This window comes from Falco peregrinus, chromosome 7 (genome assembly GCF_023634155.1).
Source record: "Falco peregrinus isolate bFalPer1 chromosome 7, bFalPer1.pri, whole genome shotgun sequence".
In the NCBI taxonomy this organism is placed as follows: Eukaryota; Metazoa; Chordata; class Aves; order Falconiformes; family Falconidae; genus Falco; species Falco peregrinus.
In genome coordinates this window covers 38563645-38584851 of record NC_073727.1, presented here as the reverse complement: position 1 = coordinate 38584851, position 21207 = coordinate 38563645, and positions in this window count along the sequence as shown.

Genomic DNA, 21207 nt, shown 5'->3' with positions numbered 1-21207 from the left:
ATATCAAGGTCAATTAGCATGGGCAACAGAGGCCATAACAGCACAGCGTAATTGATAGGAGGTCAGTTGACGATGATAACTGTTTAGTTATCTTAATCATTTTCACTTTATTGATTTGGTTTTCTAGGGATTCCTTTCGAAGAGATTGGTTTATGAGGCACAGTCCATTCCTAAATAGTCTTAATAGCCTAACATTTAATTTTAAAACACACTTAAGTGCTTTTGAAAGTGCATAGGCTGACAGCTCTCAAGAAAGAAATCTCTCAACAATCCACAGAACAGGTACAAAAATAGTAGAAGTAATAGGAGCTTCTCCATGACCACCAACTGATGTTAGCAAAAATGTTACTCCAGGCAGGCCAAAATATTTAATGATTGTTTTCTCACTGAAAAGTCTGCCTGTGCTATCACTGCTAATGTAATCAGCTTCAGCAAAAAATGCTAAGGGTTATGGTGCTGTAAATGCTGAAATAACATATTTTAAAAGTATTAAATAAGGTAAAGATTTACAAAATTAATTAGAGCTCATTAAATTCATCTGACTGTACTTAAGAGAACTGTATGAAGCAAAATGGAATGCATAAATAGGAATAATATTTGTCGTACACAGAAAATCATCATGTTCGTCTTCACTTAGCATTGGTGAGGGAGCAGCTGAGTACTGCAGTTTGGGAATTGCACTTCAGGGACCAGTTTTGGGAATGTCAGTTTAAAATGACATGGGTTCCAGTGAGAATAATCTGGAGTTTGTGAAGAAAGGCTGAGATTGGCATTGTTTAGTCCAGGAAAGGAGAGCTGGTATGAATTATTCGCTATATAAAGGGTACATTTATCTAAAGAAAAGAAATAAACAATACTAGAGTTTATTCTTTGGCCTGGAGACATTATCTGTCCTTTAAACTCTTTTACAGCCTTCACGACGACATAGCTGCATCTGAGCTGGCAATAAGTCTCAAACCGTGCTTGGGAAGTGACCAGGATGATGCCCAGACTTTGTGGGGGCCCGTTCTAGAAACGTGATGTTGTACATAATCAAGGTCCACCACTTGGGCCTGTGTTCTGGCTCTGTTTGTTTTACCAGTATAGATAAAAGCAATTTGCACAGAAGAAGGGAATAAAGTTTTCTCTGTATTAATTGTGGTTAGAAAAATAAACTGCAGCAGAGGAGAGTTGTTTGACATAGGAAAAACTAAAGGCAGGACAGTCATACACAGAAATAGATAGGTGGTGATAGTCTGCAGTGTCCTGTTACCAGCTATTTTTAGAATGATGGTTTAGCAACCATCATTCATGGGCTGTTTTGATAGAGCTGATCCTAGTCTGGAGTATAGACGTAAGAGTAGGAGATTTCTGAATGGCTGTTCCAGTCCCACTTTTCCCATTTTCTGCATAGCTATAAGCATCAGTCTTATTAATAATATTATTAATATTATTAATAAAAATATAGTAATAATAATATTACACTGTGTTTAATGAATTACATGAACATATGGTACATTCAAGTTCTGCACAAGGTCTCAGATAGGTGTTGCCTCTCTCCTAAAGAAGCTAGAGGTTACTTCAGCCTCCTGGAATCATGTGGCTTTCTGACAATAAGTGGTCATTGTGGTTTTTACAATGTAGATGCTTCTTGGAAAGATGGAGAGGCCTGGAAGCAGTTATGACTGCAGTTTCTACTTAGACAAAGATAATCTCAAATGAGTACGTGCATGTATGGATGGGAAACAGATTGCATGGCTGTGCAGGGTGTTACAAGGAAAACCTTGGTTTCCTCAACATAACTACATGTTCCCATGGTGGGATAGAAAGGACTGCTGAGAAGAAATGGGCTTCATCTAACAAAGAAAGAGGGAAAACCATTAGCATTTTGGTAATCTGATCAGATATGTGCTAAAATGGCCTGTCAGGCTGGTGACATGAGCGTTCAAAAAAATCTGACCCACAGTGGCCTATATAAAAAAGCTGAAAAAATGAAAATTCTGTGATTCTTTGAAAAATGTCCGTGGAGGAAGAAGAAGAAAACAAACCAACTGATGCTCAGCCCAGATGTCACTACAATGATGTAAAATACGTTGAGAATAATAGAAGGAGCTGGAAAACTTACTGCAAGATCAAAATTACAACTTAATTGACATAACAGAAACTTGGTGGGGTATAGTCAAGTGGATATGTGACTGGAATACTAGTATGGAAGAGCACAGCTTGTTCAGGAACAACAGGAAGGAAAAAGGGGAAGGAGATTATGCCACATATCTCACTCAGATGTTCAGAATGCACCAGGAAACATGTATTGAAAGCCTGAGTGATAATACAAAGGAAAAGAATGTAAGCATCACTGGGGGATCTGCTGCAGATCCAGGCAGATCAAGTGGATAACTCTTTTTGTTAGCAATTAACAGGATTTTCTGAGGCACGGACTTGGCCATAATGGGAGATTTTAATCATGCAGCTCTTGGAAAAAGAGCTGAGCCGGGCTCAGACACCTTGGTTCATTCTCTTCAGAACCAGTGTTCAGAGTACATTTGGGAATCCCTCAAATTTATGAGCCTGTTTTTTTGAGCTTGACTAAGTAATTTATTGTACTTCCTTTTATAGTCCTGGCTCAGCACTGGAGGCACTTAATATTGTCTTTAGCTACTCTCCCTTCTCAACATAGATAGCACACCAAGGCATGCTGTCTCCCACCATGGGATGGCATTCCTCTTCTCAAATCTTCAGCCCTTCCACTGTGGTCTTTGGAAAGGAACTTGGATATTAGAAAGACTGCTTAATCTGCCTCATCCAAACCACACTGCTTGTACCCAGACATACTCCCTGAAACCTAAAAAAAACCCCCTAAAGTCATGTGAGTGCCAATCAAAATTGTGTTTGCACATGGTGGAATGGCAGGCACTGTGCATGGACAGGCGAAAAGATGCCTTCTTCCTAAGGTGCCTTCCAATTTCTTCCCGCTTCTTTATTTCTAGTCTGGCCATCTTTAGGAAGGGCTCCAGCCTGGGAACACATTGCTCTTCATATTGCTGTCAATGAGATCTGAGGCAGTATAGTAGTTTCAGAGTGTGGGAATACAAAGTGGAAAAAGATACATTCTTTTCAAGCTGCTGCCACTGCTGAATGAATTTATGACTAACTCTTCCTTTCCACATCTCTCAGGTCCCCCTGGAATTGCTCTGAAATACAAGGTTGTAGATGTTACAGTAATTCCCAAAGGTGTTGCTGCTTTCCCTTAGGACATGAATATGTAAATCTAAGGATGATGAAGACTGTGATGAAACTTGTCCTTTGCTAAGTTTGTTGCAGTTTTCTTTGTCAGGGGACAATAAAGGTGAAGAACTAGAGCAGGGGCACAGTCTTCTGTAGTCATGAAAATAAACGAAGGAGAGTGTGGCCAACCACAGTCAAAGCAGCAGTGTCAAGGAAGTTTATGATCACCTCACCCCAGGACAGCAGATCTAGTACTCTTGCAGGTGAATTTATATGTTAAGAGGGATATATTGCTGTTGGGGAACTTTTTAAGGCAGATTCCTCCAGGGTGAATCATGTGAAATGCTGGACAGTGACAAGATGTGGATATTCTGTGCCTGATTATTTACAAATTAACGCCCTCAGGTTGCTTGTTACAGATGCAATGAACAACTGGAAGCACCCTCGGTGCACAGCCTGTGGAACAGACTCCCTTACAGTTCTCTCTACCTGGGATCTGTGCAATGTTTTCGGTATATTTACAGGCAGCCTGTGTGACCTGTCAGAAGATGCTGTTGGCGGGTGATCAGCTGAGGGTCAGGGTTGTTTGGAATGACCGACCCAAGGCCAGGATGCAGAGGGCGGCATGACTCAGAGAAGCATGGAGGTAGGTAAGGGCATGATGTTGTTTAGAGCAAGGTGGTCCCCAAAGGAGGACACAAGTTGCTGATACGCTGTATACCTCATTTATCTGAGCCATAAAGCGGGTTTGTTGGTGCATAATTTAGACTTCTGGGCTTGACTTCATCTGACAAAGTGCTGTCATAACAAGAATACACCATTTCTGATAAAGGTGTCTACAACAGGGGAATGCTCTCCAGCTCCCACAAACTTATGTGTGCATTATTCTGTCTGTCTTTCCAGCCTTGATCCTACCTACCTATTGTCAGACATCTTTTCCAATACAATTTAGAAATTCAGCTGTTTCTGGCAAATATCTTTCCTCTAACTGTCCCCTATGCCCTATCAGAGTTCCCAGTCTCCTTTCCGTTCAGCATCTGCTCTCATCTGAATTGCTGAGTTAAAAAAAAAAAAAAAAAGTCTTTCTTTATATTACTCTCTTTCCTTTAGCTTTCTCTCTCCTTGGAAAGTGCAAAGCCAAGGACATATGCACAGGATAAATAACGGTCCCCTCTCTTATAATATTTGTTGCAACTCAAATACGGTTCAGGAATCTCAGTTTGGAAGTGGTTGAGGACAACAGTTGTTATCTGAGCCCAGCTGTTACAGTGAGTTCCCAGACAATTTGGGATGACCTTAGACGTTTCCCTGGCAAGGGAGAACACAAGGGCATTTGGTCAGAGGTCAGCACTAAGGATTTGTAAACAGCCTCCTATATCATAGGGCAGAAAAGGAAATCTAAGGATGTACAGAGCTTTAGGTGCCCATGCATAGGTACCCCCAGGATTTAGGCAGGTACAGTGCCGAAGGAAGAAGGAAATTGACACAGTAGGAGGGTCTGGGGGCTTGAAGGTCCCTAAGTAACAGTAGAAGAAATAGATATGAATTCTATGTACTGGTGACAATTTTTCTAACAAGGCTAGGGAGAAAGTACTTAGAAAGCTACTTCTATAGTTTATAAAAAACTAACATATCACATTACTGCTTTATAAAATTTATATTGTCTGATGTATTAAGATCTATGGAAAATAACTTGTTTTGTTTAACCTAAGAACATTTGGAGTTATGTAATGTGACTAGATTTTTAGAAAACCTCTCCACTTCTATATACTTATTAATAGATTTTAGTGATTGGAAAGTTCCCAAATAAAATGGATTTTTTTTCTATTGAGAGACTATAGAAATAATTTCTCATCTATGGATTAGGTAGTTCACATAAACAGCATTGGATAAGCTCAACAAGCTTCATATAGGGTGATGAAAGCATCAGGAAGTTTCAAATGCCCATTATCCTGGGGAACTGATCTAGAATATAGTGGGACCTTGATTTTCAGAAGACATAACTCCTGAATTAATTAAAAAATAATTGCATACATGAATATTATGAACTAATTTAGGGTCCAGTCATAGTCTGGTTTCTGTTTTATAGTGTTTACATGAGTTTCAAAGGGTGTCAGCTGGATTACTAGTGAAAAGGTCCACCGCATGTCTTGCTCTCAGTCAGGCTTCCTGGCCAGTAGTGCACAGAACAGTGGCAAATCCCCCTGTCAGCGCAGAGCCATACTAGCAGAGATGTAGTTTGCGCTGCTGCTGCAAATGCTGCATATAGGCACAAAGGACTTCACTATCTGGAACGAAGAAGCTGACACACAGTTCGAGCCATCGAAAAAGAAGGATGAGAAAACATTGTTGTGAATGACTCATATTTGTTTTAGTGATCAGTCCAGATGTGAAAAATTTTGTTTGCTTGCTAATGTGATTTGATTGCAAAACCAGGAAAATTATGGCAGAACAGAAAGGTGAAATGTTTAGTGTTCTCCCTTACCTGAAAGATGACAAACTTTCTTTTATTTTGGCCAATGCTGAGTACTTTTGTCTTCACTTTGATCACTCATAGGTGGGTGGCACAGCTTCCCTCTAAAATCCAAACAAGTTCAGAGAAAATTTTCAGTTGTAAAAAGCAGCAAGATCAGCAAATCCAAAACTTGTATCTTTTTAATAGTACTGTTGCTGATACTTCTCCAAATTCATCCAGCCCTAATTTGTACAAACAATTTTTGTTTATCTGCTTCTTTTCAGCTAGTAGATTATTTTATGAAGCTCATGGTGTTTAAGACAGTTGAAAAAAATAAAGCAAAAGCAATGTTATTTTATGCCACAAAGGAAGTTGAAACAACAGAAAAACAAACAAGAACCAATTCTGCATTGAAGGGTTAAAAGCCGTGTCAGAAAGGTCAGTATATCAGTTGGTGAAACTGTAGAAGTGAAAAAGTATTGCAAGAAAAAAAATAAATCCTTGTTTGTTCAGCTAAGTATCTTATATTTTATGGCCAACAGAGGTAGGAAAAATAGTGATATGGTAGTTTTCAATTCAAAACTTCTTTTTTAATATCTAAAAATTTGTACTGCATCACAGTTTTACACAGATAAACACACAGGTAAATATTTTCTTGAAAAATACTGAGGAAAATTGTACACAATTCCTAATTTTTCATTTCAATATCCATAAACTACGAAGAGTTGAATCCTTGCTTTTTCTTCTTTTTTCCTACCTTTATAACATTTTAGTTGCAGGACTTGATTGTTGCTTATGAAAATCTTTGATCAGAAGTTAGAATTAGAGTGGATTTTGTAGAATAAAGTGAATTTCAATTTATTTTAACAATTAGGCATTTCACTATGTTTTTCAGATTTTGAAGATTTCTTTCTTATTTTATTTTAGCAGGCATTAATAGGCATTGCTTGAAATGAAACTGAGGCCAACATTTTTGGAACAGGATTATTTAATCTATTAAAGGGAATTTTACCTTTTGCATGAAGCTAATAATGATTTATTTTCTTACCCTGTTGAACTGAAATGTGGTAGCATGAGCCAGCAGGTATAGGTCTTTAAGTTGAAAAGAACATTGAGACATGCAAATGAAAATTAGTGAAAATCATTTGGTTTTGCTCAGCAATTAGAACTTGCACATGAATAATGATTTGGCCAATCAGTTGTATAGATGCCCACCTATTTTATTCCCTTTCACGTCCTTGCTCCACAGCCTGCATCACACCTGTGTTTTGGGATTCCCATAGAGCCTGCAAACATTAAATGGGCTCTCTTCAGACAATCTGCGACTCTACAAAGTTGTACTTATTTCGTGGTATGTTACATCTTCAATATACAGAACTGAATACAAATTGTTCCTCTGTTTTATGTATTAATCAGAAATAGCGAACCCTGGCTAGTGCCCCTCCCCAGTACTATGACTACACACGCTGAGTTGTAATCCTAACTCACTGAAGTCTTCCAGCATTTGATTATTTTGTTTCATTACTTGAAATTAGTCAGTGTAGTGATAGAAGTAGTATAGTCAGATGAAAGAGAAAAACACTCCCTAACAAAACAAAAGGAACAAATTCTCTTAGAAGCATACAACAGTCATAAATTCTCAGCAGGTCTAAAATCTCAATGTTAATCTCTTCCATACTGCAAGGTTTGAGTCTCAGTTTTTCACATTTTTTTTTTAACCTATCTTGTTTAAATCATCTCAGTGCTATGGTGTCTGAAATGCAAGCCAAAACATAACTTCTTTTCACAGAAGAGGAAGGACGTTGTTGGGGTCACAAAATTCCATTTCCTTAGCACCTTACACAAAAACATCCCTAATTACCCCACCATCACACACATGTAAAACAGTCTGCAAAGTTAAAGAATATGTGGTAATGTATCATCAATTAACATTTATGCATTAGTGGATCAGGTGCTTTAAAAGAACAGTAATGATTTGCAGTGGTTTTCTATGCAGTTTGAATCTTTAAAGGAATCATAACTAAAACTTTTTAAAAGAGGAAGTTGAAACTGGTATGAATTCATTCAAATGCTAAAAATGTGAATGCTAGGTAAGGTAGGTAAGAGTCATGAAAACAGTGGAAAGTATTGAAGATACATAATGCATCAAATCTTTGATTGAAGTCAATGGGAGTTCACCATTCACTTTAACAGATTATTACTGCTATACTTTATGATGATATACTTGTGGTGAGTATATTCAGTGTTAACAGTGTAGAAATACTTCAATCATGCTAATCTTTGCATTTACTTTACATAGATTCAGAACCTTGATAACAAACAGTTAAGACACAAAACATAGACACACTCAACTCCTCTTGTGCAGGCAGATCCGTTAAGGACAAATACAGGTTGCTTTGATGTTGTGCCAGCCATCTGCAATTTTGTAAATTACTATTAGAATACCGTAACATTTTGAGACAACTTGCCTTGGCAACACTGACATAGAACAAACCGTTAACTTTTTGGTCAGCTGCTTTCCTCCTTTTTCAGTTGTCTGATTCCAAGAATTTGTGATACATGTTTTCACAGAAATTAACCAAGACCATAGCTTCCCCCTGGCTTTGCAGGCAATAGATGAGGTTGGGTGATGGGTCATTATTCCCTTAGCTCCTCAGCCTACCTATCACCTGGAGGCTGCTTTCCTTGCACCGATGTGCTTTTTGGAGCTGCTTCATGTACAATTTGAGTTGCTCTTGATGTGACAACAGTGACCTGCATGAGAATTGTCTCCTCCAGCAATCTGACTTCATCTATTCCATGCCCCAATACAGTTTGTTGATTTTAAACCCAGGATATATAAGAACCTAGGTTACTGGTAATTATGGGGGATTGCATATAATATTGCATATAGAAATACTTGTTTTAATGTGTCCATGGGCTATTGTAGGCACAGATTAGCTTACCTAGTGCTTAGATTTATTTTTTTAATGATTAATGCTATCTTACACACATATTCCAGACTTGCAAACACATGTAAATGATGATTTGAAAATTTGGTTCCTTTCCTATAAAATGCTATAAATCTTAGGATTCATCTTTTCAATTTCTTTTAATGTAGAAATACTATCAGTGGATAATTCTAGTAGGACATCAGAAAAGTAAATTCCAATAATTTAAAGGCAGTGTATAGCATTAGATGTAAGAAATAACAAGTATACTTCCTTTGGGACTATATGCGGTGCATTATGCATTCAGTCTGAACTTCTGATGACACAAATGTGGTCCCAAGTAGGGTAGAATAATTATCACAACAGTAACACACTGATCTGACAATATGAATATTTCTGTTAATTAGCATCAGAGGCATTTTTTAGCACACCAATAATTACAAAGTTACTGTGGCATTCAGCCATTGAACTATATTACAGATAGGACGTAGCTACCAAGGCCCCCTAGATTTTGAAGTAAAGAGCTCTCCTTTAGGGTGATTTAGGCTGAATTTTTAATGGCATCAAACAGGACCTCAGTTAACGCTCCCTGTTACTGCATCTGACCTACCTGCCTCCTGAGCACACACTTTTGCTTTATGAGCTGAATCCTTTCCCTGTAACCTCTGCAGATCCACCACAAACCAGGTGCTTGGTGTCCCTGCTTTGCACTCTTAAAATATGCAATCCCTTTCCCAGATGCTTGCATTGCTGAGGTGCATACAGTGTAGGTCTCTGATTTCTGTCTTTCATGGTCCTTCTGTCTGAATTTCCTTTTCAGAGTCACGAGGTTTGTTAAACACATGAAAATATGTTTTTCCAACTATTATTCCCCAGTAACTATTAGGAATTATGGTCAAGCCAAGCTAGGGGATTGAATTAATCTCCTGAAGGTCAATAAAGACATATTAAAATAGCAGCTAAATAAAGACTATTAAAAGTAATTTCTATTCCATTCAATTGTCAGGTATGGCTACATATCCTGTGCTTCTACAGTTTGGGTCACATCTGAGACTCCAGGTTATTGTGCAGCGAAGAGAAAACACAGACTCAAAATGCTAGGAATTACAGCTGTCATGCTGAAAGGACACCAGCCACTCACACTGAAGTGCAATTGCCCTTTATCTAAGTTGTCTTTCTAAGTGGCATTTTTCTGTGATGACTAAGATCACTCGGTACCACGAAACAAACCAATGTCTAATAAAGGCAAACCTGACATAAATGGAAACTACTAAAGGACAAAAATGAGCAGAAAAGAGAGAAAATTTTACCAACACCAAGCATTAAGGAGAAGATATATATATTTTTACATGGTCCTAAACCTTTCCAGTATGCTTAACTTTAAATCCTAAAGGCAAAATGTCTCACCCATGAGATGCATAAATGGGCTAAACATGACTCAGATTAAGGGCAAAACCAAGCACGTGGCCCGCACTGTCACACAGAAGGAGATGAGCTCCATGATGCTCAGAAATTAGCTTAGCTACACAGTGAGGACCAGGAGAGATTTGATAGCTGATGCCTTGTTAAAACAATAGCAGCATTACAGACCACTCTCACAAACTGAGATATCGACTTGTCTGATCAGAATTGTGAAACACACTTTGGTCTAATCAATCTGCCTGGTTTAACATGAACAGTGTTTTTTACTTCTGAAGTCCCCATTTAGATTTCCCTAGCTACACATAAAATCCTCTCTGAACTGCAGTTACACCCCCCCCCCCCCCCCCCCCCCACACACACCTACACACACACACACACCCCCCACACCCAATGTATTTCTTACTCTTGCTTAAAATGTCAGTTTTTACCATTATAAAATTCAAGTGATCTGTACCTATTCCAAAGAGTGGACAATATGATGCTAAGCATGGATGAAAGTACCTGTTCTTTTTCACATTGGTCAGTCACCCTGTGGAAACAGTGTTTCATGAAAGACTCCTTTATTTTTCAGTTAGCCACACCATCCCATCCCTGGAATTTCAAGGTCAGAGGACAGCAGAATAATTTATTACAAAGTTAGCACACATTTAAAGAGAATTAGTTCAAAATTAAACTTCTTTTAAAAATGTTTGACATTGACTGAAGGAACAATTCTTGAAAATGAGACACTTTTATACTTTGTATGTTACTGTGTCTTTAACTGCACCTTCTGTTTTCACTGCTGTCTTGCTTAGATTCATTTGTAATTATCAGATAAACACTAATTGAGGCAATAAGCAATTGCAATCATTATTTGAACTAGTACTAAGGAACAGAAGTTGTACTGGATGAAACACTGACACTAGAGAAGACAGCTGAGATTGGATTAGTATAGAAGTTAGGGATTCTGACTCAGGGCCTTAGGTTTTAGTCACAACATGAACCAAAACCAGTTAGTTTGTGTTTATTATTTGTTGGGACTGAAAAGTTTCAAGAAAGATTTTCCACTGTGACTGAGTGCAGAAGCACTAGAAATCTGCTGAGGAAGCATCTTCTGCCCAAACATGAAAAGCCTGAGAGATTTGCCTGGCTGAACTTGGATACAGCATTATAAATAATGAGCATGTGTCCAAGAAACAATGCTGAATTCCAAGGTTTGCTGCATGCCATTTATCTCTACCACACTAAAGAGCTATAGGAGCAAAAAAACCTGTCTAGGGTTTGCCACTATCCCTGTATCAGAAGTTGTGCTCGTGTATATTACTGGAAATTTTTAGTTGCATTGCGTACAATGGATCTCTTATGCAGTTGCTGTTCTGGAAGAATAGAACTGTCTATGCTTATTGTAGCAAATGGACAAAGGAGAGGAGCAATAAGAGCAAGCAGTAGGCAGGGGAAGATCTGGCTTGTGTGTTGGATTCAGCCTAGTACTTGAATTTGTCCATTACGTGGCTACAGAAAGATCCCACCTTGTTGACTCACCGTGCAGCTTTTCCCCCTACTCCTCCCAGTTGTATCTATTACTACCGCTGCTTGGTTCTCTATTTGGATGCTATGGTGTCTTCCCAGGCTTCCCACGCATTGTAGAACAACCGGTAGGACACTTCCCAAGCTCTCAGGGGCCTGTTGATCACACTTGTCTGCATCACTTCGTAATTGCCTTTCCACCTTCAGATCCAGAGCTCTACAGATTTGGGTGGAAATAAATTTTAGGACAAATAGCAAAGTATGGTGGGAAGAAGGGGGCAGTCAGGTCTCCCTGATCTCTGTATAGATCTGAAATTAGAGCTATCCTCTGCTATCTGAAATAAAAATCCTTTCTGGAGGTCTGTCAAGAACCAGAGGCAAGGTTTCCAAATCATCAATTTGCCAAACGTGGTGCTTGCTGTCTCCTTCTCCAAAAGAGACGTAATGTTTTCTAGTTCTCCCTAACTCCCAGTCTAGAGAAAAGAGGCATTTACAAGTCCCCATAGTTTGGAAAGGGAATTCTGTGATGTGTGCTAGGCCATGTCAGCACAGGCAGATTCAGGCTGCCCACAATTGTTTTGCCCATGTTTTGTGCTGCTGCTGAATGAGCCAGCTTAGACGTGAGAATCACAGAAAAGCATCCAGGTAGACAAGACCTATATGCAACTCTTGAAAAGCCACTTTGATCTTTGAACAGCACCATATAGCTGCTTATAGAAAGAGTGGCTGTTCTGAATGATGGCAGTAGCCACAGCTCGGCAGCAGCTGCTGTCTTCCAGAGAGGCAGGGTTCTGCTGGGGAATCCATGGCTCCTTTGAAGTTCTTGCAGACAATGCATCCACATTGCTGTAGACAACTGCTTACCAGAAAGAACTGTTGGACCCAGCAATAACTACACTCAGTGTGTAGTAGTAATGGCAAAAGGCTGGAACTGAGTTATGTTTTTTTCTGTATTGTACTAAAAGACTGAAAAATAGTTTTAAAACAGAAGTATGTTCCATTAGCACTACCAAAAATGTGAAACTGCTGTCTCAAAAAGAGGGTCACATATTTTACTTGTGTTTCTCAGCACCTTTTACTGCAAAATCCTGGTCCATGACTGACAAGGCAACACCAGTAACAAGCCGAAATTTCTTCTTGCACTTCCCTACCACATTGCCTTATTGAACTATGAATTTTCTGAGAGAATGAGGGTTTCTTTAACAATTATTAGTTAGAAAGCATTTGAAAGTGTAATAGGCGTGCACATACAACACTTTATTAATTCTTTTGCTGTTGAACATTTCACTGAATATACCTATTCAGTAAAGCAGAGGAGCTCATGAAATTAAGTGGCTGCAAAGCACAGAGAAATTCCTTATACATCAGCTCAACGAAAGCGTGAACCACTTTGATGGTTAAGACACGCTTCACTTTGGCTGATGTGCTCAGTTCAGCTGCGTCACTTCCATCAGGTCAACTGTAAGTTTATTCAGGACCGTTGGAGAAAGCTCCTTATTTATTAGGAGATGTGTACAAGCATTACTTGGGAAAAGGGGAAGTATTTAAGCTTTTCTAGTATAACATATGTTTTATAAATCTGAAACTCACCGAAGTGGGTATTGCTCTGGAAAAATAGAACAGGATGATGATAATTACTAAAGACACTCATTACAGTAATCAAGAGTGGTAGAGGTCATGCAAATGAACACAGTTCAGGGAACAGGATATGAGACACTTTGACTTCTCTGGATGGAGGACAGGGAAAGAGACGGGAGAAAATGTTAAAGGGGACTGCAAAGGAAGGAAATGTGAGACAGAGTGAAAAGTGGGCAAGTCCATATAATTTACGTCAAAACTGCCTTAAATAAGAACAGCCAGGAAGATATTTCAGACTTTTTTCCATTTCAAAGGTACTGAAATAATTTATGCATGAAATGTGTAAAGAATCTTAAAATCATTTGGTTTTAGAGTAAGCCACAGATGTGTGAGATCAAACACATAGGACTTGATCATGAACAAGATGACAGAATGGGAAACTGATGGGAACAAAATGAACTGAACAGATCTGATTTTGTCACTACAAATCCCGCTGAATAGAGATGCATTACACCTCTCAGTCCTTCCAGGGACTGTGCATCAGTCTGGCTGTAAGTGAGCGTCTTCCTTGACATGCTGCAACAAAACCTTGCTCAGTCCTCCCCCTAGGCTCAAAGGGAATCCTTTCTTTCTGGTTCTCCCAAACAGGCCTGAAGGTCTCCCTTCTCCTGTAGCTCCTCGGCAGTTTCTGACCAGCAGAGCACAGCAGAAGCTCAGTACAGCGCTAAGCCCAACATACCCACGTACTCAACTCACTGCTACTGCCTCCAGCTGGAGATTTCCAGAGAGGCTGGGAGAGGCCTCTGCCTAGAAACTTCTGGCAGGAGTGGATATGTATTTTGATATACCCTGAAAACAGTGTTCGCTGCATTCATATGTAGCAGTGATTTGCTGCTGGTATATGTATTGAAGAAACTTCCTTGAAGTTTTTGTCATGCAGTTCTGTTTCCTTCCCTGAGCTGCAAGAGTAGAATCAAAGGTGGGCAATGTCATGGTTTAACAGGCAATTTCTCAAGCATGAAGTCACAAGCATGGTTTTTATTTCACTTGTTCAATTCAGTTCAGTCTCAGGAAAATAAAAAGCAGGAGATTTTTTAAAAATAGTTTTCCAGTTAGATTTTTGTTAGAAGGCATTTGTTCAGGATGAATTCCACACAGAAAATGAGGCTTAAACAACACTTATTTTCTTTAATGTTACTCTGTAAAGATCTGATTGAGTGATCCAGCCTTCCTCTTAGTTAAGTGACAAGTGGAGGAAATCAGTGTCATCCTTTATATAGAGCCAAAGGCTGTCATGGTTTTGTTAGATGTAAAGCTAGAGCCATGGAAATTACATGCAGAAGTTAGTCAGAGTGTGTGTAGGAGTTATGATGTCCTAATAATCCCTTAGTGTAAGAACATGTCTTGGGGAACTACTGGCTGAGAAGTAGAGAGAATATGCATGCACACAGTAATTGCTATATTCTTACTGTCTTCAATGGGAGCACTAAAATCTCAGACAGAAGTAAGCTCCTGTTGGTTTTCTTGTGGTAACGCCAATTCCTTTTGTCTGTGTGCATCCATCAAATTATTTGTTGACTCCCTCTACCATTCTTCGTACTAGTGCATACGGCACTGCTTACCACAGGCTTCTATTTCCTTTAACTCAGCACCAGACCATTCTTGAGAAAAAGCTGATGAAAAAAACCAGTGTACAAATTCAGCTCCGAATATAGTTCAGTTCTGGATCAGTTGAGAAAAGCTACTGCTGTGCAATTGTTCAGTCACATATATTTTAAAGATTGACTATTTCACCTGAATACTGCTTTATCTATCCATAAATACGCATAAAAATTAACTGATGATAAAACATCTACAGAAATTCATGTTCCAGTGTTCTGTTTCAATTGATTCTCAATCTAAACTACTCCCCTTAAAACAGTAAGACTTAGTATTTTGTTAGTATTGTTTTCCACAAGGGGAAACATTTGATTTGCTGTAATTAGGCAAGGCAGCAATACATGCCATCACTTATCAAGCTGAACAGCAATTGACTTTCATGATTGTTTGCCAATCTTCAAGCATTAATAGGAAGCCAATGTTGTTTCTTTTGACGTAATCTCTGTACAGTAAATAGGGCACTTGTGCAAATTTGATCGGCTTCATTAAAGCTTGTGGAGCAAGAGAAAAGGAAAAAATGGTGCAGTGTAATGGAGTGTAACCATGGGACACTATATTCTGTGATAGTAGAGAGTTGCCAGGGGAAACTGAAAGATGCAGATTACAAACATGTTTTGTAAGGGAAGAAACACAGATAGTGGAATGGTGTCTTTTCTCTCTCCCTTTTCTATGTGTGACTGCAGTATATTCACAGAGCTCATACAGAGCGCTCATATTATGCCTTCTGTACTGTCCTGACTGTCCGGTTTTAAATCATTGTTGTATGAATGCTTAGCAGAAGTTTGTTAGTACCAAGCTTGTACATGGTTTGCCTGACAGCGGCTTAATTTTCAAATGCAGTGCACCCAACTTCATGGGTGCCATGACTCACAGTTGGCAGCCTCCAGACAGAGCAAGGAGTACAGTCAGCCAACCTTCCTTCCTGTTGGTTTGGGTTGTGGTTTTTTACACTATCTGATTAGATCAGCTGTTTTTCCCCAAGAAATGCAATCAAATTTCTGAGATGGACTTGCTAATTAATATGCATTCTAAACTTTTTTTTACTATGTACTACACTAAAGGTAGAATATTCAAGCTAACTGGAACCAGATCCATTTTCACTGTGTTTTGTACCTGAATCAGGTACCTCTCTTGACAAAAGTACATATTACATATCAGGAATGCAACCGAAAGCTCTAAGTAGATCAACCAACAAAGTCACTAATAACCACAGCTTTTCTTTCTGTCCCTTCTTTATGATGTGTCTGACTAGATCTATAACTGCACAAGTGCAAAACAAATTCCTCCCTTGCACAGCCAAGCAAATCAGAAGGCACAGGGCAATCCTTCCATGCCCCTTGCAAACCCTGTATCTGGGTCAGCCATCATGGCAGTTAATGATATTATCTGAGTGTGAAACTTGCTTGCTGTGAGCATCCTGAGTAGTCATTTTCAAGGAAGCAGCAATGATGCAGGAAGACTGTAGCTGAGAATCTAAATCACTTTTTTTTTTTTTTTTTTTTTTTTTTCAGATGAGGCAGCAGAAAGCTTGCTGCCTTTGCATATAACACTCTCTGAACATGATACCATACATATCATGCACTGGGCAGGGCAGACTGGCATTGCCTAAGTGCGGGCCAATAGTTAATACATTAAGCCAAACTCTCAGTAAATCCTCGGGGGTGCGGGGAGAAAAAAAGAAAAATCCCACCCACTCCTGCCAAAGCAAAGTGAATAAATCCTTCCATTTATACCTAATGCACTGGCTGCCCCAACATACAGCAATTACCTCTGGATCACCAAAACCAAGTCTAGAGTTTTTCATATAAGTGTTTTTAATTTAGAGTTGTATTTGTGAATATCCCCATAGCACCAGAGGAATCCTTCCTTGTAATTAAGCAACTCTGAACATAGCTTGTAGAATACAGCTGCAAACCTTGTGATTTTATCCTGTCTCTGAGGAAAATTCACAAGGGAAATTTTTCCTTTCTTTATCTCACAGCCTAAACCATCTATTCAGCCTGCAATTCACCAGGTTATGGCTCCTGACGATGAGACATGCTCTTATGTAGAAATGAGATTTATCAGATGCTGAACTGCATTGATCTTTACAATGAGAAATAGTTAATCTATTTTCACTAAATCAGCAAAGCTCCTAGTGAAAAACGACCAGCATGTTAGGGAGACAACTACAAAAAGAATGGATTCTTAATGCCAGAAGTGCCATTTTCAACTTTGTTATAGAAAGAAAGCCAATTCAACTAGGAACTCATGGATGTTCATAGATCATCCCTAAATCTGAGATGCTCTGTAGTGTTTTGACTACCATGGTCCTGTTTTAAAACCTTGCTTTTAAAAAGGATATGCTCTTTTCCCCAATACACATTATATCTAGCTTTTAGATACTGCTTTTATTCCAAGCTATTCAGCGGTGCTTGTATCTAAACACTATCTTTCTTACTGTCTTTGTGTATAACAGATTGGGAAGGAGGCACAGGGCTACAGTGATTTATATGGAACAGTGGACGAAGTGAGGCACACAGATGAGTGTGCTGTCCTGGAAATTATGTTGTTTGCAACACACAGGCACAAAGTGCTACATTTCACAAAGAAATACTGAAATCAGAAATCAATCTCTCTACAAAATACTGATACAAAGCCAAAACACCATTATCAAAACAGCCAGACTAACACATGTGAAAATGAACAAAACCCCAAAAACATCTGAATACAAGGCCTACCCCTAAATACAGGATAAATGCTTTGCTAAACTGGAATCTGTGGGGAGAGCAGGGGAAAACTAGTTCAAATGTAGTAAAAAGAAATTTATCAACTTTCAAACATTTCACCAATAGCACTAGCAGATGAATAGAAATCCAAATTTTCTGTACTGATTGATGTAGCATGTATTGTTCAAACCACTCTGGTTTGCTCAGATGCACTGAGGATGCATTCGATCTCTTGGATTGCCTTGTTACTGTGTATCACACAAAGGCTTTCATCTTTTAACTGAAATAACAGGCATCCAAACTGAAAAGAATTCAGAATAGTTCCACAATAATTATTTCAGGCCTGGAATCCATGGTTTAAAAAGCGCAGCCTTCCCTGTATCAACTAACTGGGTTAAGATGCAATTTGTTCTTGATTGGTAAGCACCTTCAACAGGAGAAACATTTCTGAAAGTAAATACTTGAAATGCTTCAGAAAAAATTAAATTTAGTGGTTATCTAGATTTAGTTTCCAACCTGGATGTGGAATAGGTAGTTAGCTAGTTACATACAAGGTTATCCATCATCTGGAGTCCTCAAATAGGTGTTAGATGGGTTTTCTCAAAGAAATACCATAGGTGAGACAGAAGCGATGGACAAGTACTACTTCAACTTCTGTTGCCCTGTTGTGTAGCAGTTCTTAGTACATCATGAGCACAGTGCTAAATTTTAGCTCTGTGATGAAGAAACCATCTTTACATTCAACATGTAAATATACTGGTTTGAGATTAAGGCTCCTGGGTTACTAGTATGCTCGCAGCTCAAGCAAAGCCAGCAGAGTCCATTCACCGATAGTAGCACTCTGCCCCCTTCTTTGCCCTGTTAAATGCCAAAACATGGTAGTACCCTTGCTTCATGGAAGCAAACTGGTCTGTGCTGTCACCGTAACTGTGTCTGTGTATTGCCAATGACAGCAGTAGCTGTTGTGGGTCAGATCGTGCTGGGGAGCATGCACTCAGGAAAACAGCACAGATATTCCTGGGCTTGAGCCCTGCCCTCTGTTAAATTCATTAGAACAGCTGTAGCCCTGCATTCTGTAACAATAGAAGTAATAATATAAACCATTGAAAAATGCTTTTAAATGAAAACTTCTCTTGTGGTTGACAGGATCAAGACATGATGACTTTAAGGCAGGTTTAAGAGCATGAGTTAGAACAGTCTACTCCATGCTGTGTATCATGCCCATCTTTGAGTGTTCCCCTTTTATCTATCAATTTCACTTGGGAAGACCTTTTTAATTTTCAAAGTGACATTTGATATATTGGGCTCTATAGGACACAACACCAACACCAAACTGTAATTTCAGAAAGAAAATATTTCCTTCTTTAGAGTTAAAAACCTAATATGTCTTTAGTAACACATTTTTCTGAACAAATGGAGCCTTTGAATATATCTATGGACAAAGCGAAAGAGTAAGGAATTAGGTTTGTGCCTATTTTGAAATGAATATAGGATTGGCCTTTACTTCTTATTGCAGGGCTAATATTTGCTAGCCTTGCATTATTTAAAACTTTTTTCAGCTGGACTTAACACTAATGTTCGGGAGAACATTAATGATGCTCCTCCTCATGACCTTCCAAATGTCTCAAATCTTACAGATGTACTGGCTCACTCTCTGGATATATTTTGGGATACATGTACTTTCCTGTGCCCCAGATTACTAGAGTTTTGGACAGAGGAAAACTGTGACTTTTCTTACACACACAAGTGGAGCTCACTGGGCAATGCCAGTGACCTCTAACAGAAGTAGCCCTTCCCTATTCATCAGAAAAGCAGCAATGGAGAAGTTCTAGAGAAGAGGAACTAGCTAGGCTTTGTTCTAAAAACTAAAATCCCCCTGAAGACCCCAAACCAAAAACAAAAGCAAAGGAAAGGAAGAAGCCTTGGCTTCCTGTTGGCTTTTTGGTTATGAGGCTTGTTAAGGGGCCCTGCAAACGTGCTGGGACACGAGGTCAGAAAAGATGCATCCTGGCTGGTCATTCATTAGTGGGAGTCTAGCTCTGAATAACATTCAGTCTACACAAAAAAAACCTACCTTGGGCAGTTGGAGGTCCATCAGTGTTCAAGTGTTTTAGCTTGTAAGTTAACCTTGTTTTCAGCCAGGTATCATTTTCTGAAGAGACTGAAACATCAAGAGGTATAGTGACTGTTCTCTGTACCATCAGAAGTCAGTTTTTAGTATTTTATAAATAGGCATATGCCCTGAAAAAATTCCCCTTGTTGGTAGTGTGTGAAATCCCTAGCATGGGTTAATATATGGTATTTAAACAGCAGTTTTACAAATATCCAAGCAACTTTAGATGAACATGCTATCCGTTGAAAAGACCACACACCTGTATGGTTTTGACAGCTCCTGTATCATGTTCAGCTGTGATACAATCAAGCCAAAAAGCAGTTTGAAAAACAGCTTGCAAAAGACATGCAGTCAATAAAAATAACTTTCTGTAAAGCTTCCTAAAGTGCTTACAAAAAATGAAGCCATAGCAAAAAAAGCTTAAGCAAATTTTTGCTTCTGGGTTCATTATACAGGAGCTTCAGAGAGAGTTCCCATGCTGTAGGGCATCTATATGACAGACACATCAGATTGTCTGATGCAAATTGAAAACACATTAAAGGAGATTACAGAACAAATTATTAATGTTTATTTTTTCAAATCACAGGACCCAGGTGGTACTGCTTGAGAGTTTTAAAGAAACTCGAGAAACAGCTGAAACCAACTGTGATGGATAACCTCCTGCCTAGGACTGCTTTGTGCCTGATGACTGGAAGGTAACCAGCATGGCAGCTCTTTATTAAAGTGGTTTCAGGGATGGTTTGGGAAACTTTAAAATCTAGTAAGTTTATGTCTGTGTTGGGTGAATCAGTAGATAATATTTTAAACATGTAAGTAACTTGACACTTAAAGGAGCATGATATATGTGCTACTGGGTATTGTGTTTGGTTTTTGTTTTCTTAACAAAAAAGACTTTGACTGGGAAAAATGTAGGATGCTGCTCAAGTGATGGAGGACTTTTGTGTCTCCTAATGTCTACAGGCCCACTGCATAACTTGGTCACTGTTTCTTCTGCATCAGTCAACAGTCTACATTTTACTATACTTTAAAATGCTAATTTAGATGGATGGCCCTTTGGTCTGACCTGGAACAGCTGTTCCTAGTTAAAAAAAATATCCTTATGCCTGTTATTTGCATACTAAATGAAACAAAATGTATCATCTTAAAACAGATATTTTTGCTTAACTTTGTGTACTTTATTATATTGTCAAATATCAAGTAAGTCATAATATAAGCAGAACAGTACTCTGAATTCTGACTCCAACCTAGGTGCTTGTGTGTTAATTAACTAAATGGAACATAAATAGACTACTTAGCAAAGAGACTGAAAATATCTGTTATTCTGGGGACTAGTAGGAATAAAAAGCTACTTACAGAAAAGGACGTACAAGGAATTGTTGGACTGCTTTATATGGTTTAACGCAGTTTAAAATATATTAATTATGCTATAAGCCATTTTTAAAAGAAAAATTCTGTAGGCTGATTTTTGTATTATGCTTCTTGTAGCATAAGTTACTACTTGTTCAGCGTGAAGTTACTACTTATCTTGCCTAAGTCTTTGTTCTGAATATTTCTATTCGGATATCAACATTCCAGACATGCGGCCTCACAGGAGAAATAATAAGGCTACTTTCTGACTGTATAATATAATTT